Consider the following 14,918-nt stretch of genomic DNA (forward strand, 5'->3'; position numbering starts at 1 on the left):
CTTAGCTTTCCATTTCTCCAGTCACGTTTCCTCCTTTCTGTCTCATGAAGGTCATTCACTCTCCTCTCTCCAGCCTCATCTCTGTCAGAAGCATGGAGGCAGGCTCCGTAAACTCGCTCCACGCTTCCTTAGGTGATCTAGACCTTAGTGCTAATCCATTAAATCATTAAACACCCATGAATTGGTACTACTGTGGGTCAGGCCCAGTGTCAGAGACATACACATAAAAGATATGTGAGTTTTGGCCATCAGACACTCCCGGGGCCAGCGAGGAATACAGATACATGGACAGCCATGCCCAGTGGAACATGAAGGCTGGCGCGTGTCACGTGCCTAATGTAACAAGCCTCATAGAGGTTGGTCCATAAAGCCAGGTGAGAAGGATGAAAGGAAAGAGTTGTGAACTCTCAGAAAGGCAGCTTCCTCCAAGTTGTTCTTTGAACAAAAATCAAAGCTGGTTAAGTGAGACCTCCTGCTGACAAGCTCTGGGACAAGTGGGATGTCCTTAAATTATCCTGAAGGGCTGACTTCTCCCTTTTCCTGACTCTGCAGGAGCAAGTGTGATGAGGAGGTGATGGGTGATTGCTCTCTCAGATCTCCTGAGTTTTTCCATGTAATCATATTATTTATAACATGAAGGTACATTTTAAAATTGTAGCTGCCATGGAAGTCTCTGTTGTCAGGACTGAAGGAGCTTCCTTTTTTTCACTTTGAATTGACTGAATCAGCCGAAGTGACACAGGCCACCTCCTAATTAAAGTCCAGGAGATGTGGCCACAAGGACAGGAAGCTCCAAGTGACTAAGTCAGAGGAGGGGCCCAAATTGGAGTCTCAAGGTCACCACCTTCTCCACATGACTTCTCTTTGCAATGTCTGTGTTATCCTCAGGTTTATTAAGATATATTCACACTGCTGCTTTATCTTTGTACCTAAAAATGCCTTCTTAATTGTACTTTAAAAATGAGTAAAACAGTACCTATTTGTATTCCACTCTTTTCCCTGAAAGGAGACTATTGGTAAATTCCTTCCTGTCATTGCTACTGCTTGGTCCTCTATGATTCTGTTGAGGATAAAATTTTCATTCTTGAAGGAAATTGCTCGGGGTCTGGAGCTGCCTCTTTCCTAATCGAGGCAGATCTGCCTGGGGCTGCTCTGGCTTGGAGTGTGTTGATTTTCCTCAGGCCTTTCAGAAGGACTGGAAGATGCTGGGTCCGAGGAAGAATGGAGAACCTGGGGGTGACTCACAGAGTTTGAAGGGCTGCATCTGCCCCAGGGCCCTTGAACTCTTTCTTGACTTCTCGAAGCTTCGGTGTCCTCATCTGTAAAATGGGAGCAATGAGCATGCTCGCCTCCCAGGGTTACTTGACCACCCTGGGCAGCGCTTCACCCAGAATCTGGCACATGGCATCTTCTCAAAGGTGTCAGCGACAATAATGATTATTCAGCTCAGTGATCTCCAATGTGGACAAAGCGTAAAGTGGAGACAAAGACATGCTAAGACCACAGGTAGTGCTTTCTATGGTTCCATAGAAACCCAAACCCGGCAACACTCACAGAACAATGGAGCTGGCAGCCTCCACAGACTTCTGTTAGCCAAGCTCCCTCTTATGGGGAGCTGAGCTGTCACAGGCTCTTTATGCTCTTGTTGTGACACTGTCATGTGGTCTTGGGTATAACTGTCCCTTTGCATCATTGCCAAACATCGGCTGCTCCCCTGCAGTCTCTGGCCAGGGGCTACACAGTATAGAAACGTCTGATTGACTTCAGAGGAAATGCATTCAGCTCCATGACAAACCGCAAGTGAATGAATGACTGAGAGCCAAGTGGACCAATCTCTTCTCCATTGGGTGCTTTCGAATGGGTCCACTTTTTATCTAGCCATGGGGACCCTTTGAACATAAACAGGGAGCAAGGCTGTTTGGTGATGTTCCCAGCAGTATGTGAGTCTTGTTCTAATCTACACAATATAACTAAGAAACTGAACACCAAGTGTCCACCGGTGAGAGGAGCCGGGCAGAACGAGAAGGAGCTGAGGGAGAAGGAGAGAAGCAGATAGGCCGGGAGCCCCCCCGGAGCCACACAGACCCCACCAAGCCACCTGCTTCGGCCGCAGGCACAGCCTCCACCCAGGCCTCGTGGCCCCACGATGGCCAGTTCTTATGATGGGAGGGCAAGCTGATGAGGGCCAAACTCAACTTTCTCAGGAGAACCCACCTGAAACTTTGTTCGTTGGCTTTCCTCTGAGATTGCAAAAAAATGGAAATACCTTGCTATGTCCACCCTTGGTTTTTAAGGACACCCTCATTGCTAAATTATTTCTTTTTACATTTTAAGTGTCCAGAGGAGCAGGAAAGTGCAGTCCCCTTTATTCTTTCCTGCCCTCCCCCCAGCTTGCTGTAATATAGGTAAACAACATAGATATTGTTATTTTTAAAGCTTCTTTCAATCAAAAAATGTAGTCGCCCTTCCCCGCCTGCACCTTCAGGTTCCAATGAACCAGGAAATTTTCCAGGTGCCATGAATAAACATGCCAAAAATTGGGGGGAAAAAAACATTTCTTGTCCTCACAGAGCTCACAATTCGGTGGGAGAGACTGACAATAATGGCAGATGGTGGTGAGTGCTAGGAAAACATAGAATAAAGCAGAGAAAGGGGTAAAAAGTTTTAAAATGTATGGGGTTGCAGTTCTAAATCGAGCGGTCAGGCAGGACTTCATCAACCAGGTGCCCATCTGGTAAGAACCTAAATGAGATGCGGGAGTGAGCCTGCAGCTCTCTGTCAGGGGGAGAGAAACTTACATTTAGAGGGAACAGTAAGTGCAAAGGCCCTGAGGTAGGAGGGCCTGGCATTTTCAGGGAAAAGTCTAGGAGGCCTGAGTGAGTGAGGGGAGAAAAGGAGAGGAGGGGTTCAGGAGGTGAATGACAAATGAAACAAGGTGGGGCCTATAGGATTCTGGTCTGTGCTCTGGGTGAGACGGGAAGTCATCTAAGAGCTAACAGAATGTCCTGACGTAAGTTATGTTTTAAAGGATCGCGCTGGCTGTGTACTCAGAGTAGACTAGAGAGCAAGGACGGAAGAAGGAAGAAGAGTTAGGAGGCTATTATCTAGGACAATGACTTGGACCACGTTTTCTTGAGGAAGAAGACCACAGGCACGTTTGGGGAAAGAACCAGGAGCTCCGAGCGGTCAGGGTTGGAGACATCGGGGAGGCCCTTGCTAGACAAGTCTGGAGTTTGGGGCCCATACTGAATGGTGGTATTTAAGTCTTAGGGTACGTGATCACCTGTTCCCACTTTGAAATGTGACTGAGGGGTGATGTTTTTAAATGGCAGAAAGAAACTAGCAGGGTAGAAATACACAGAACCTGAGAGTTAGGGAAGACTTCTCCCTGTAGAGTTCTTGCCACCCTTTCTGTTTTTAAACTTTTATCAATTTTTGTAATTCTGTTATTTGCATGGCGGTGTCTTCGGATAGTCTTCCTCTTGTTCCACTAGGGATTGGGGTGAAGAGGATTCAAAGACAATCAGGGCCTGTGTGAAATGAGATTACTGCTTTTCTCTGCACAGATTAAGAATAAGAACTTCAGCCTGTAGTTTTGTGTGGAGATTCAAGAGGAAAGAAGTAAAAAAAAAAGTGGTTTCTGAGGTTTCCTCTGGCTTATCTCAGCCTGCCATGTATGGAAGTCAGATGACCTGCCTTCCCTGGCAGCTTGGGTCATGAATTTGAACTTGGGGTAACTCAGGCGTGGGTACAGGAGAAAAGCTGCATTGAACCAAGGCTTAGTTGAGGCCCTGGGCTAGCCACTCACTTGTGACTTGACCTCGGATAAGTCACTTAACATTTTAGTTTTCATTACTGTGAAATGGGGGTAACTGTACCCTCAATTCTCATTATTCATGGATTTCTTAATTATGAGTTTGCCCACTTGCTAAAATTTATTTGTATCCCCCAAATCCTTACTTACAGCACTTTTGCAGTAATGCAAGGGCTTAGGCAGAGCAGTGAAAAATTTGAGTCCCCTGATGCACACATTCCGGAATAATGTCAACAAGGTAACACTCTAAATTCTCTTTCCTGCTCCCATAGTGCACACAGGTGTCCTTCTCACTATGTTTAGTTAGTGCTACATTAGAAAAAAGTTTGTATGTGTTTTTTGGTGGTTTTACTGTGTAAAATGGCCCAAGCCTCATTCTGAAGTGCTGTCTGGGGTTGTAAGTGAAAGAAGGCTATGATGTGTCTGGTGGAAAAAATATAAGTCTTAGATGAGCTTCATCCTGGCATGAGTTATAGAGCTCTTGGCTGGGAGTTCAATGTTAATAAATCAACAACATACTTTAAGTAAGAGGTCTTTCAACAGAAGCATACATAAAGCACATTTATTACTGATTGGTTGATGAAAATCATGTGCCCGGAGGCTGGCAGGAACGTAAGCCAGTATTTCCTTTAGGAGCGCTGGTTCAGTATCCACTAATTCAGTGTTTGTGGAGACTTCAGCAAATATAGCTACCACAGATAAGAAGAGTTGATTATACTTGCTCTACCCAACTCAAAAAATTGTTGTAAAGATCAAATAAGACACTGTATGCAAAATTGCTTTCTCAACTCTGAGCACCAATGACAGTGGTCCCACCTGCTCACCAGTTGACTAAGTGCTTTGACATTCACCCTCTTAGTCAATCGCCCCCCCACCCCTGTGATACGGGGATTGTTGTGCTTGTTGCTGTTCATGTCCCTAATATAAGGAAATAGAGCCAAGAGAAGTGAGGTGCCATCAGCAGTGGGGAAGCAAATTCTGCATGAGCCCCAATAAAATGATGAATGTGCGTTTCTCTCATGCTTCCTGAACACCTGCGTATGGCCCTGTCTTCCCGAGGCACCCACCTGCATCCCATCTAATGCATTTCTTCTAATCTTGGAGGATTCGTAATGTGAAGCAGGATGGCAGAAAGGAAGCTTTCCACGTGCATCTTCTGATGTCCCCACTCTGAGCTTTGGCCATGGGGAAGATGTTTTGGATGAGCTGAGGGGTGTGTGGAGGTCAGGTGTTCTAAGGGGGAGCCTGTGAGAGGCTCACTTGTAGGCTGCCCTACACCAGGTGGAGGGAAGCCACAGGGAGGGTACCCAGGTGTAACCAGGTGGATAAAGGCTCTCAGGAATGGTTTTCCCCAGTTTCCTTGAGGTTCTGAAGTGGCCTAAGCATAACCCAAAGGAGTCAGGAAGCACCTGTAAGTCCTAAAGGAGAAGATTCTATAGCTGGGGGCAAGGAGGCCTGTGTTATGGGTGGGGGCGTGGCCAAGAACTGGGCTAAGTGGGAGTCTTGTCAGGCCTCGAGGGTCTACTGCATTGGGATGAGGCCTAGTAGGCCTGTGACAGACCTCATCCCTGGAGACCCTACGGCCAGATGTCCGCAGGGCAAAGGGAGAGAAGCAGGGGAGGGGAAAGCAGGGGTGAGGAAGACACCAGTATATTTTGTCTCAGAGATGGTGAACAGTGACCCCAAAGAGCCTGTCTCGGTGCCTCTCAATAGTTAATGTGCACGAAGGTTGTCTAGGGAGCTTATAAAATGTGGATTCTGTGTCAGTAAGCCTGCTGGCGGGGGTGGGGGGTGGGGGGCGGGAAGGCTGAGACTGGAAGGAACTACCAGCTGAGGCCAGTGTCACTGGGCTCAGACCATATTCAGAGTAGCAAGGCTGTCTGTCAATGGACAAGCTTATACTTGAACTGAGCTGCGGTTTGGTTTCTTCTTCCTTTGAGTAAGTAGTGCTTTTCTTCTGTGTCTAAGTTGCAGGGTGGTAGATTTTCACATTGCAAGCCAGAGAGGCATAAGCACAGCCCTTGCCACCAGCTGCTCTATAGTCACACAGCTAAAGAGTCCAACGCAGTACTCAACACCAGATCCTCTGACTGCCAATTTCATATGCTTCTCACTCCCCTAAGCTCCCAGGGTCCCCAGATTCCAAGGCCTGGAGGGGTACCCCCACTCCAGTCAGTCCAGAAAGACACAGCCCCAAGGGAAGGGCCCAGAAGAGAAGTTAGACGGATCAGATATGATCAAGTCAGGACTCGATGGCTATGATGTGTTTCCTTTGGAGGATGAAGACCTCAATTCAAGAAGTACTTACTGAGCACATTTCAGGGCAGGCAAAATCTTTTAGTGCCATTGATATAATTGGGCACAGAAGGGTGACCAAAGATAGTCCCGCCCCAGGGTCCTGTCTAGCTGGGAGGATAGGTACACACATAATCATACTTCCTAGGTTCATTTTTATGTAAAACTTTGGGATGTGAAGTGTCATTGTCTAGGTAGTATCTGATCAAGCCATGTAAAGTCAACTCTCTTAACAGGAAATTCTCTAGTGAAAAAATCAAAATTGCATTTCAACATTTCATGGAAACTTCGCTGCAGCCAAGATTTGTACCACCTTGAGTGTACCCCTGGCCCCACCTATGGGCCATGGTCAGTTCCTTGTACCTCTGAAATTCAATCTGCAAATCTTAATGCATCATGAAATGTTGGTAAAAGTCTCAGAGAATTATCTCTTTGTTTTTGGATGGAAAGTCTAACCTACGTTGGAACCCTGGCAACTTATCACCGGTAATGTGGCTGCAGCCATTTTGAATTTGTGAAAAGTATTACCTTTTGGCTTAGAAGGATTTAGTGAGTTGATGTCTGAAGAGAAGAATCTTTTAAAAATGTTTTTCAATCATGTTTTGCGGCACCAAGATCATGAAAGAGAGAGAGAGAGAGAGAGAGAGAGAGAGAGAGAGAGAGAGAGATTAAACGTAATACAATATGAATATTAAAATGATAACTATGAGTATTTCTGAAAGTGCCAAACCTTAAATAGTACCAAGAGTAAAATGTATTGCTCAAAATGCATGACTAAGGATATCTTATCTAAAAATCACTGTATGTTACTATATATTCTCATGAACCAGATATAGTTACTAAGTACATTTTGTTTCTGGTACTAGGCACTGTAGAATGAGTTAAGCATAGAGTCTTAACTCTGAAGGTTCAAAACAGCAGGACCATTACTAAAAGTTATTGCTATCCCGGGAGGAGGAAAAAGGGACAGAAAAAATCAGCAGTTTGTTTTCAGGAGTAAGTAGACACAACAAAAGTCAAATGCCAGTTGGTGCCAAGAGGTGGGGAATGGGAGCTTATAGCCTACTTTCTGATAATCTCCATCAACCCGCTTCCCCATTATATGATGTGGACACTTGACATTTTCTATGCAAATGTTGCTTCAAGACCCATCTTCCATCTAGATTGCTATCTTTAACTCTCTCTTTTATAAAATTTGGGGCCACCACCTCTAACTATCCAGCCGAACACCCCTTCCAGAAGTCAGCCAGGGATCTCTTAAATTCTACTTCATTGGGGTAATTTTGGTCTCTGGACAGTGTTGATGTTTATGGATCAGTCATGTGGCTGGAGGACTGAAGAACTTTCTGGCAGGTGGCCATGGCTACCAGTTTGACAAGGTGCACGTCAGCTGGGTGAGTGAACTAGTTAATGACACTAGAGTAACTCCCAGGCCTGCCAATCATTAAACAAAGCAGGCCATTTGTTGTCTGTAACTGCCGACCTGTGAGACTCAATGAAAGTTAGCTTCCTTTGGCTGAAAATTGCATGCAATGCAGACGTCTCCTTCTGCAAGCTAAAGTGAGGTCACAAAGTATTCCAAGATCTCAGGTGGGACTGCATAATTCATACTTAATATAAGAGCTTAATAAAAAGAAAAGAAGGAAATTGTTTGAAGGGGGTTGGCTAACTATAGTACCCATAAATAAATTCAGTGGTAAATACCAAATTTAGCACAGTCTCTGAAAGAAACCACCTAAGAGGAACCAAGTTGGGAGGTTTAAAGAAATGTGATATAGAAGGTTATTTTACCACTTAGTAGAAAATATGTATGTCATTGATAAGTGATAACTCTAAAAGCTAAATCCTATGGGCTTACAGAAGAGCAGAGCTGAGGTAAAAGGAGGTAGTGTAGCTCAATCATTCATTCGGCATTTACTTATTGAGTTTATTTACTGAATTCTTCCACAGATTTTTAAATGTATTCATTCAGTTCAACACTTATTCAGTGCCAGGTTCTGTGCTAGGCAAGAATGTTATCAAAGCCATGTTGTCTCTGTGTCTATGGAACTTACAGCCTAGAGGGAGGAGTAGGTAGATGACTATGAAGTATCAAGTGGGACAGTGACTACCAGGAGGGCTATGCTGCCCCATGACATATTTTACAAAGGGACCAACAGGCCCAGAAAGTCTCCTGAGGATGGGACACTTGAACTGAAGTGGGTAACGACTAGAGAAAAAGGTAAGAGTCTCCCCGATAGCGTGAATAGCATGTGCAAAGTCCCTGTGGTTTGAGAGCCCAGTGAGTACAAAGGCATGTGGAAGGACCACTGTGGCTGCCATGAAGGGAGGGGCAGGTGGTGCCCGGCCAGGGGAGGCAGGTAAGAGCCGGAGGGCCATGCTGGAGAGTGAATACATACTCGTACCCCGTGCCCCTCTGCCCCTTTTGCAAATGCCTATGAGATCTCTTCTCATTTCTCGGGGGAGGCGGAAAGCAGAAAATAACTGGCAAGACTCCTCCCTGCTTTGGTTTTCATAAAAACGTGAGCGGAGTACAAGGGCAAGCGCAGGCAAATGTTTAGAGAACTATGAGACAAAGTAAGTCTTCTTCCCTCTAATGAGAAAAGGATTCCTTGGGAAGAGAGATGAGGAAAAGCACAGGATGAAGGGAGTTGAGGGCCCTTTCTAGAGGGATCCAATTTTCCTGTAGAACCCGGGGTTGGAGTGAGTGAGTCCTCTGGGAAGTCCGGGAAGATAGGGTCTTGGACATGCATATAGCAAGGTGAGGGGTGGCGTGGGTGAAGGGGCAGCAGAAAGAGCCTTCCGGGCTGGCTGACCATGTGGTGATACCTTGTGGGCCTAATGAGGGATGGCTCAGCGGTGACGTGAGAGGACCAGAGGCTGGATCAATGGTCAAGCTCCAGCCCCTGCCTGCACCCCACCCTGCATGCGCTATGGGAGACAATGGACTCCAGACCCAGTTCCAGGGAAGGCAGATTCAGCTGTGTGAAATCTGCAAATTAACTGGGATTCGGTGGCTACAAATGCTACCCAAATAAAATAGAGAGGAAAGGAGGTGGGAGGAGGGGAACTTTATTTTTAAGTGCTTATATAACCATGGAATACCTCTGGAACACAGGTTGGCTGTGGCTGTCTTTGGGGAGAGACATTCCTCACTTGACCCTTTGTCCTTTTGAATTTATGTCACATGCATCTATCTCTTCCCTCTCTTAAAAAATGCGATGAACCTGCAAAACCCTACCTCTAGAAAGAAATGAATTATATATATTTTTAGTGGGCTCTTCTATTTGTTTTAGTGGATAAGGAAACTTATAATACCACCCAGGATTTTTACTAAGGGGCACCAGGTTGCCTTACTCTGGAGACTGCACGTACATATTTCTCTAAGCACAATCCAATCTTTTCTTTCCCTATGTTTAATATCCTGTTGTCTCTTTGTATTTATGTGAATCTGTAAGTTGTCTCAATTTCTTTCAGTAGAACATATAGTACAAAAAATATTATTTAGACTGCTTATTTAAAATTTCAACAAGAGAGGGTTCCTGAATCACCATAGTTAAGTGAATGCATTTATATTCCTGATAATGATGGAGATGCTTTACCGGGGGGATTTTATTGACACACGTATAATTCTTACTGCCATGATGATGGTATTCCCTCATTGTAGGCAGAGTTTACCTCACACCCTTAGGAAGTGGTGGGGGAATTCTCATTTATATACATTCTCTCTCATTTCTAAATTGAAGCCTCTATGTCTATGGCCTATGCTGTATGTGTTATTTTTATTGTTATTTACTTATACCATTTTCAAAATCTTCAGTTAAATTTAGAATACAAGAAAGCAAACATTGATGGAATGCTGACAAATATCTGTGGCATCAGGAGAATTTTGTGACATTAACCTTTCAAGAAGGTGCTAGAACTTTGGAACTACATTCTGGGAGGAGCACTTGCTTTGGAATTATAGCAACAGTGGTGTTGGAATGGCTCAATAGGTGGTTACTGACTGATGGCTGGTGTCTTATGATGAGATTAGGGGACTGACTGCCCTCGGATGGGGTCTCAGATGATTATTTTCCCCAAATACTCAGATGATGTTTTTTCACATACCTTTCTCTCAAACCTCCAGAGTTTAAATTATTTGCAAGTGGTCTGAAAAGCCCATGGTATGTAGCAACTTTTAGATTGGCTGAGGCTAGGAATCAGGTGTGCTTTAAAACTGGTGTGTAGGAAAAAAATCTCTTAGCTAATGTGAATCTGTAAGTTGTCTCAATTTCTTTCAGTAGAACATATGGTACAAAAAATATTATTTAGACTGCTTATTTAAAATTTCAATAAGAGAGGGTTCCTGAATCAGCATCTGTCAGCATCTCCATTTCTACTGGACTTAACTGTTCTTTGTTTCCTCATTTGCCTGTAGATGAGCCCCCTTCCTTTGTAAAGTATATTTAATCTCAGATGTGCAGGCACTGAAATAAAAAGTGACATATATAATGACACTTTCTTATTTCATAACATGTTTGAAAATGGAAATTACTATTGAAACTATTTTACAGAAAGGGAAGCAAAAAAAAAAAAAGATGGTTAATATCTTACAGTAACTGTCCTTTCTCTTATAGTTTAGGTTAAGACGCAAATCTGGCTAAAAGGATAAGCAACTGGAACAATGGTACAGGACATGCTCTAATGGGTAGCCCCTACTTTCTCTTTGGTCCTTTGGCAGGTGCTGGTGAGGATGGGGAGCTGACCAGAAAACCCTGCAGAAATGCCTGTGGAGCTTGAAGGAAGTGTGAACAGGGAGGTGGTGTTCTGTTTCTATTCAGGAGGTCTGACAAAAGAACTTCTATCACGGAGTCTGAAGTGTCTGCTGCTCCAGCAGTCTGATACTCCTAGCTCATGTGAAACTCGGGACAGTAAGGTATTTACAAAAAAATGAAAAAGCCCAAGTTTTCTGTGTATTTTGTTAACATCTTCCTGACAGTGACTCAGGAGCCCCGGAGCCTGCCATCTTGTCATTCATCTCAGGGGAGGGAAGTCCTGCCCACCAAGCAGGAGTCCTAATGACACCTTCCCTTTGTAAATATGTCTGCCAGGTAGGAATACTTTCTTTACATATCTCACTTGAGCTTCACAACCACCTGTGAGGCAGGAAGAGACAAAAGACTCCTCCTTGTACAGACAAGAAAAAGAGGACTGGAGAGGTTAAGTGACTTGCCCAAGATCAAAACCTGTAAGTGGTTTAGCAGGACTTCAATCCCAGGTTTTCCGAATCCAGGGCTGGGTGGGGAGAACATTCAGGAGATCTAGTTAATGTTTTAGATCTGCATGTAACTAATCAGTTGCACAACTCTTGTAAGCCACTTCTCAGCTGACCAGGGAGAAGCTGGGGCTACCTGGGGATTGATGTTGCTGCTGTATTAAACAGACGGACGGTGAGCCGGAAGCATCTCAGTTAAAAGACAGTTTGATTCTATCAAGCTAGCTGAGGCACTTTACTCTCTGATTTAATTTTATTCTCCTGGGATCTGATGGGTAATGTCTCCTTGTTCTCTGTGTTGTTCGCATGGGTACACTCTCTAGAAAATAGATAAGATCTCTCTCCTGCCCTTCTTCCCACGCAGATTAAGGGTGTAGATGAAGACACAAACACCAACCATGGAGGGGCCTTCTCTTGTAAATTTTCTGCTGCCATCAGGCACATAGGATGAGCAGCATTGCAGGTGACAAGAGAAAAGGGAAGAAATCACGATTGCCTAGTGAACCTTGAAATGGTGTGAAAGCTTCATCTGAAGTTATAAACCCAGACCTCTGAGCTGCTAGGGTTTTCTCTGAGTGTTTCAACCCTTCCTTCCTGGCTGGACACTTGAACGTAGAATAATATAAATGGTATGCCAAAAAAATATCCAGACTGAAAATAGAAGATAAAAAGGGATTAGAATGTTGTTGTTGTTGTTGTTGTTGTTGTTTTGTTACTTTTTTTTAAATTTTTAGAATAGTTTCCTTTAAGTAACATTCTAGATCAGTGTCTCAAAGCATGGACTTCTTAGGCCTTCAGGATGGCTTATGTCAATTATGACTCTGGACAGGTATATCTGTTTTCAGAAGGCATGGGTTGCTTGGCATTTAAGGAGATACATGGTATATTAATTTCCTAGGGCTGCTTTAAAAAGCACCACAAACCAGCTGGTTTAAAACAACTGGGTATTGTCTCGCGGTTCTGGAGACCAGAAGTCTGATGTCAAGGTGTTGGCTCCCTCTGAAACTTGTAGGGGACAATCCTTCCTTGATTCTTCCAGCTTCCTTTGTTTGTCAGCAGTCTGTGGTGTTCCTTAGCTTGTAGATGCATCATGGTAATTTCTGTCCGTGCTATCAAATGGCTGCCTCCCTATATGTCCATGTGACTGTCTCTCTCCAGTCCTATTGGATTTGGGGCCCACCCTACTCCAGAAGGACTTCATCTTAGTTTACCTAATTACATTTGTAATGACCGTGTTTCAAAATAAGATCACACCCTGAGGTACTGGGATTAGGACTTCAGGATATCCTTTGGGGGTGAGGGACACGATTTAACCCGTAACAAGAGAGGATACAGAATCCAAGGTTTCCCTGACTTATGCGTCCAGAGCAGTTTTTGACGGATGAGAATACTGTGGACCCGATGACCTGTGGAACATATTTGTAAAATGCTGTCCTTAGTCCTCTGGACTCTTGCTCATGGAGTTTTCCTGTTTACCTTGAATATTACTATCAATATCGCTTCTGTGTCCCTCAGGCTTCACCACCACTCACTATTCTTTTTCAATTTCCCAGAGAACCATGACACTTTCCATGCAGGAAGAACTGCTTCTGTGTGTTGAGTGAAGCTGACCCTGCCAAGCCCATGTATTTCTCTCTCAAACTGACACTGGGACCCTGTCTAAGGACCATCTTGTGGTTGGGTCTTTCCCAGGTAGACGTGCTTTTTGTTTGTTTGTTTTTGTTTTTAAAGAAATACAAGAGGTTTTTTTTTTTTTGTTTTTTTTGTTTTTTTTTGCCTCTGTGGAGATTGATGCTGCTTTAAAGCCCAAACCATCTGAGGCAGCCATTCCAGCTGCTCTCTACCTTCCTGGGCCAGCCTAGTCAGGCCCTGGTCTTTCCATTGATCTTTGTAAGACTATATATCATGTGCTATTTGGCCTGCTTTGTCCCCACTACTTCTCACAGGTGTCTGTGACCCCACTGATGACTCCAGTACATCACACTCTCTGGGTCTTTTGTCCTGCTTAGTCCCTTTATGAGTCATCTTCTCTGGTCTTGGTTAATAAACCCAACCTGTAAGTATCAATCAATGAAATCAGTGGCTTTCAAACTTCTTTGATCAAGATCTACAGTAAAACCATTGTTTTTAATCTTGAACCATGAGACTCATAGAAAAAGATTTTTAATTTCATTAAGTATCAGGGAATAATAGTTACTCTTACAGAATGCCACACATTCAATTTTCTATCCTATTTTATTATTGTCAAGTCTAGCCCAGGCTCTTTCGTTTTAAAATATTGTTCACAATGGTTGAATTGATTTCACCACCCATTAAAGGGCTGCAACTTGCATTTTGAGAACAGTGACCTAGACTAAGGCAGAAATCTCTTGAATAGTCTCCCTGCTTCTATTCTCAGTTCTCTCCAATCTATTTTCCACCCAGCAGCAAGAATAATCTTTTAAAAAACATAAATTAGATCACGTCTCTCAAGTGCTTAAAACTCTCCAGGATCTTACACTCACATAGGATAAAACCCAAGCTCCTTATCAGGGCCTATAAGCTCCAATATGGAAGAGGCCCTTCCCAACTGTGTTTCTTCCCATGCTCAACCTGGATCACTCCTCTCCAGCTCAATGTTCTTCTGTCTGTTTTGCAAACACCTACTAATCCTGACCTTTGACTTCTTTGATGTTTTTTGCCTCACTCCCAAAGTCCTCTCCTTGGAGGCTTTTCCTGACCACCTGCCCCCTGTCCTGTCACTGCCTAACAATTTTCCCCATTTTGTGGTCAGTTTGCTTGCTTGTTTACCTTCTGGCTTTCCCACTAGGATATGAGCTCTCAGGAGGACTACCATAGACTTTGAGGCAGAGATTTCCATACAGGCCTTTGTCAAGGGAGCTCTTGGGGTGGACATTGTGGGTGGGGAGAAGAGAAGCAGGACTGGACAGAGGGAGATGTTGGGACATGATGCTGTCACAACAGATGCCTCAGCCCACACTACAGGGAGTTCTGAAGATGGGATGCCCCTTCAGGACTGTCCAGATGTGGGCTAGAGGCCCAGGTCTTTGGATCTCTGCTTGATTGACAATTGGATGTGGGCTGCCCCAGCAAGGGACATGATGTTGGGCAAGACTAAGGGCTGGTGACAGCTGGGCTGAGTCATCTTGCCACACCCTCAGGATTCCCAAAGGGGAACTTATCACATCATCCACAATTGGAGTCATCAGTTCTTTCATGACCACAGCCCATCAGGAACTGGTGTTCAGTTCTCAGTAGTTGTTTCTGTTTTGGTGGCCGTTGTTTTATGACTTCCCCTCCCCCCACTTCAGCTCCCTACTCAGCTTCCCATTACCAGCCTCAAAGTCACTTTGCTCTGATTATTTTATTCTCTCCTAGATGTCACCATCTTCCCTTGAATATGATCCTAGTCCCTACTATTCCAAAATTTCTGAAATGAAGAACAGAGACTCCTACCACCTTCTATGGGCCACATTCTAAGATTCCTTGCCCAGCACCCGGAATTGAACAGCGCTTCTCCATTCAAAATAACGCCCTTGTGTTACCAGCAGG

This window comes from Rhinolophus sinicus, linkage group LG05 (assembly GCF_036562045.2).
Source record: "Rhinolophus sinicus isolate RSC01 linkage group LG05, ASM3656204v1, whole genome shotgun sequence".
NCBI classification, from domain to species: Eukaryota; Metazoa; Chordata; class Mammalia; order Chiroptera; family Rhinolophidae; genus Rhinolophus; species Rhinolophus sinicus.